General features: G+C 37.7%; 1 protein-coding gene across 1 annotated transcript in view; it reads right to left on the bottom strand.

Annotated features, from left to right (window-relative positions):
* The window catches only part of LOC107655885 (retinoic acid receptor alpha-like), a 92,342-nt gene that overhangs the window by 71,356 nt on the left and 15,474 nt on the right, over positions 1 to 5,512 (bottom strand). The gene's annotated exons all lie outside the window — the stretch shown is intronic.

Genomic DNA, 5,512 nt, shown 5'->3' with positions numbered 1-5,512 from the left:
GCCCCCCCCCCCCCCACAATGACTTATACATTTATAAGCAACAAAATCATTGCAAATACACTGTAAATATTTAATATATTGCCCAGCTGTAGCTGACAGCTATGCTTCTGAATTATTAAAGTTGGTTTATGACAAGACAGACTGATTTCAGTCTGTCGTATCTTGATGGAATCATAGTAGCACATGGCTGATAGCCACAAATCAAAAAGTAGGCTTCTAAACAGCGTTCTGTCTCTATGATCCAAAGCAACAAGACTTGCTCGAATTGATTTTTTAACGCACCTCTGAGCACATCAGTTTAGTAAACAACATTACTGAGGACAAACGACTGTCTTGTTTGAGAGAGTAACAGGATAAAGAGACTACGCTTATTGTCAGTGGACGAGATTGATTCCTCAAGCAAAGAACGCTGTGTTGAGTAGTTGTGTTTGTGTGTGCAGAATAACAAGGGCATGTCATTGAAGCTGAATTAGCCTCAGGCTTAAGAAGTTTAATTTTCCGAGAGACCTTGACCTGGGTACGTGTTTACATTTGATTCAGCAGTTTTAGGAGTATGAAGATCTTTTAAATGCTCTTTATACTTGAAAACCTTCAAAACAAAGAGATCCGTTTTCTTCTTTGGGAAAACAGATGCCTTTGTAGATAATAAAAAGTCTTTTATAAGCCTTTGTTTCAATATTTTTTATAAGTTTCAAACTGAAGTATAACTTTCAACAGCACTAAAGTTTAGTTTAACTAAAGTTAAAGTTTTTGATGAGCCCTAGAGACAGATTCCCTGTGAAGACTGTGTGAACTAGACGGCTATCGGGACAAGACCACGGGAACCAGACGAGTCCTCTGCACAATCTGACTTGTGTTGCAGCCTGGAATTAAACCACGCCATGCTGGTTTCGTCTGGCCAGAGGAGAACTGGCCCCCCGACTAAGCCTGGCTTCTCCCAAGAGTTTTTCTCTATTCTGTCACCGATGGAGTTTTGGTTTCTTGCCACTGTCGCCTTTGGCTTGCTTAGTTGGGGACGCTTGACTGATTACACAGACACTATTGGAAGAGAGCTGAACTGGATGATGACATCACTGAATCATCAATGAACTGACTTTAGCTGGAAAAATTACTCTGCTATTGTCTTCTTGCATTATTGACAAAAAAAGCTGCTTTGACACAATCTGTATTGTATAAAGCACTATACAAATAAAGGTGACATGACTTGTTGCAAAGAGTGGTCCTTATCCTCCAAATGAACCTCCACAGCAGATGGAGTCCAGGACTATCGTGCACACCAGTCCACCAAATTATGTTTATAGTGTGTTTCTCCACACAATGAGCCACAGCTGTACTGAAGTCAGTGCAGCAATGACAGATAACTGCTTACTTGTTCTCTGCAAGTATCTACTATGTTAGATACTTTAAGCTATTTTTGCTATGAATAGCTATAAATAGCATAAAACAGCTAAAAAAAACCTCATATTACTCAATTTTATAGGTAATTAGTTGTGTATTGACAAACATTAGGTAAAATTGACCAAATTTCTATTATGTCGTCATAGCTGTCTTTACTCAACACATGGGATGAAATGTACCCAATCAAACTGAGTGACTTTCTGAAGCACCACAACCTTGTTATACATACAGCTGAAAATTCAGTATACTCAACACATGAGAAGAAGGAAGTGAAGAAACTCTATTCAAACTTAACTGGTTCTTCCATCCATCACGACACACCCGGTTTGAAAGTGCAGAAGATATTTTAGGAATAATGACTTTTACATGACTTCACACGATTTGTTATAAGTCATATAAACTTATTTAATTATACTTTTATTTATTTATTAATTGGTCATTTTTGGAGCTACTTGTTTGTATGTATGTATGCTCATGAAAGATAAAAACATGAGAATAAAAAAAAAGCATGACAATGCCTTGTATTGTCATCTAAGAATCAAGGACTTTCGATACACAAAATCCATTATTCTCCATTATTACACCAAACTCAATAAATAATACAATTTTTTTTTAATGGACCAGACAGCAATCAGGACCCCTGCAACACATTTCCAGACGTTTCACCCTTATGGAACAAAAAATATTTCCTTATATATGAGTGATCAATATATTACATGATTTAACAGTATATGGAAAATATACAGAATAATATATTGTGCTAATATATTGAAATATATTGAACAATACATAAGGAATTGACACTTCTCATACATTGAAAAATATGTGACAGTATATTTAATTTTATATTCAGTAATACACTTCATAACATATAGAAGTACATGTGATAAGAGATGGTACTGCATGTGTACAGCAAAGCATGCTGGGAACTAGAAATCTGCTGTAACTCATTCCATCAATTGTGAACAAATGCTCAATTATAAGTTTTATAAAACTTTTTGATTACATGTACTGCTATTTTTGTCTTCATTTCTAGATATTTTTATATGCATCAATATATAGCCCTACATGGTCAAAGCATATATTGCAGTATATTGAAAAATATAAGCACTAGTTTCCCATATATGGAAATGTATATATCGCATTATATTTTGCAGTATATTCCCATATATTTTTTGTTTCATAAGGGCACAGCTCTAAATCCAGATTAACAGGATAGATAAATCTGGCTACAGTCTCTATTTAAGCACACATTGATTGCGTACAGCTGTAGTCTCTCTCTGAGTGCTTGATTTGGTCGTTTGGACAGATGAATGACTCTTATTGATCTCATATCTCACTCATGCACCTCCCCAGTGACGCTTCAGTGAGGGAAGCCTGATTAAATTAATGGGGGCAGCCTGACATTTGTTTTCATTTCAGTCAAGACTATTAGTGCTGCGGCTTGTGGTAGAAAACAATGCTTTCCATCTGGAGAATAGAGGCACTGGTAGTATCCATGTCAGTGCTCGCAATATTTGCTCGTCTATTCTAATTGTCGAAGACCACCATGAAAACTGATGTGTTTCTACTTAACATGTGAGGACTGACACTCTATCTTCTTGCATTAATGACAAACTATTTACCCGTTTACTGTAAAGCTGCTTTGACACAACCAATATTGTATAAAGCGCTATACAAATAAAGGTGACTTGACTTGACTTGACTGAGAGACTTGCTTAACACGTTTAACAGGTACGATTAAAAAATCACAATTAAATTAAGAGTGTAATTACCCAAGAGAGCTGTAGTCCACAATCAAAATGGCAAAAGATTGCCTAGTTTTTGGCACAAAACATCCCGAACATAAGAACATGAATGTAGGGGTGCACATCCATCCATCTTATATGCAAACTCCACATAGAAAGGCCGACGGCAGCACATTTATAACAAAATCATAATTGTAGCACTGTAGGCAAAAAAAACACAATTCTTCCATTATAACTCTGGGTTATTACACCAGAGAGAAGAAGAAAGATGACATCTGCAGAATATAAATAATCATTCTTACATTTCACTCATTACTGTTTATTTGAAACGCAATGCAGAGACGAGAGTTTCAGGCCACCTGCGGACGCATATGAGGCACATAAAGGCATTTCCATTTACTCTTTCTGGTGGCAGGCTACATTCACCACATGAGGTGCATAGGAACCTCTCTCCATTTTCTGGGCGATTAAATCTCATCGAAGTGGCCGGGCGACTTCCCGCATACTAACATGCACAGAGCAGCCAGTAGATGAGTAAAGGACAATGACAGACAGGCCAGAAAGAGGGCAGCAGAAACGGTGAGCTGTGCTGTTACAGAAAGTCTCACGGCTTGTCTCACTGAACTCTTACCCTCTGGCTGAACCCACCGCAGGGTCAAACAGGAAACTCTCACACCCATTCCAGACTATTCACTCAATGGGGTGAAAATAAACTGAAAACAGCACTGCTGACGCACACAGTCAACCCAGAGACAGGTCTGACCGGTCGACTGCCACGGAAAGAGAGAGAGAATGGGAATGAGAATAACAATTTTGAAGGAATGTGCACAGGATCCTATTGGAATTTCTACCAACCAATCCTAAAGGGATTCCCAAATGGATCCAGATGTGAATTGCAGATGTGGATAATACAAAAAAAACAAACAAATAAAATTCTGTTCAGTCTGGTATAGGATATACCCAATAGGATAAAATGCTTCTGCAGGACACTGAAAGGAATTTAAATAAACTTAAAACTACCACAGTTAAAGCAAGTTATTATTTTAATACAATACTATTACTATTACACTAGTATACTACTATTAGAATTGTACTAGTAATATAATACTATTATTTTATTAACTACCAATAAGAAGTGAAGTGTCCAGATTAATAAATAATTGTTATTTTTATACTTACACTTTTATTAAGCTATTTTATTTTCAATTTGCCTATATCAAGGTCACAAATTAGGCACGGCTCAGGGTAAAAATTCCACTTAAAGTAACATAGTAACATATGGGGCTCCGTTATGGGGGATGCAGAGTATGCTGGGCATATGGGCCCAGGACGCTAGGGGGCCCCAAATCACGACTTTGGTCGATAATTTTTTTTTTTTTAATAATTAAAAATATATATTTTTTTTACATACAAGAACACGTTAACTAATAAAATAGCAGTAAAATAAAATTAAAAAATGAAATTATAGAAAGTAAGAAGTGAATGTGAGCAAGCTCTCGTCACTTCAAAATACAGCGCATGACGTTAACCGGCGACCGCACGAAAAATAACACGATGGATGGAAAGAAACACCTGTCAGGAGCACCAAAGCCAAAACGTAAAAAAAAACTAGAGATGAATACATTAAAAGAATGAAAGTTTGCCTTACAAACTGGGTTCTTACAAATCAGAATAAACAAAATATTGGAGATGATTGTAGTGACAGACAGGGACAGACTGAACATGCTAATTGTTATGGCCTCAGTGCGGACACTAGCAGCGAAACGGGACAGCAGATTAGCATAGGGTGACCATACGTCCTCTTTTCCCTGTACATGTCCTCTTTTTGGAGCTAAAAAAATGCATCCGGCCGGGATTTCTTAATCGCCCAAAATATCCGGGATTTGGCTGTTTTCTTAATCCCGCTGCCGCTGAATCTCTGACCATTGCCGCCTGCTCCCGCAACATGTGTTTTGCTCCCGCGATTTTCGTGTCCACTCCTTTAAACATTCTAATATCGTACATAATTTTGGCGCATCAGGGAGCCGCTCTCAGTATGAGGAGTATTTAAATTCCTTTTGAATGAGCATTCGCGCTGTTTACTTTCACTTTCGATTTTGCGATCACACGCACTCAGTGTAAAGGGAGCACATCTTACAAGATCAGATATTTGTCAATGAGCTCAGGATCTGTTAAGCAGCAAATACTCCAGCATGGTCTTGTCAGTCATTTCTCGTTATTCTTGACCTGAGGTCAGTCAAATCTGACTTCTGCAGCTCTTGTTGGATGCAGGGTTGCCAAGTCCGCGTTTTTTTTCCACAGAATTGGGCTACTTTTAAACTGTTGCCATGGGTTGATTTTCCCAAGTGGGTTAAAGGTTTGAAATA

Source organism: Sinocyclocheilus anshuiensis, unplaced genomic scaffold (assembly GCF_001515605.1).
Source record: "Sinocyclocheilus anshuiensis isolate Anshui unplaced genomic scaffold, SAMN03320099.WGS_v1.1 scaffold1309, whole genome shotgun sequence".
In the NCBI taxonomy this organism is placed as follows: Eukaryota; Metazoa; Chordata; class Actinopteri; order Cypriniformes; family Cyprinidae; genus Sinocyclocheilus; species Sinocyclocheilus anshuiensis.
The sequence above is the reverse complement of the archived record's forward strand: the minus strand, read 5'-3'. Positions and strand labels throughout refer to the sequence as shown.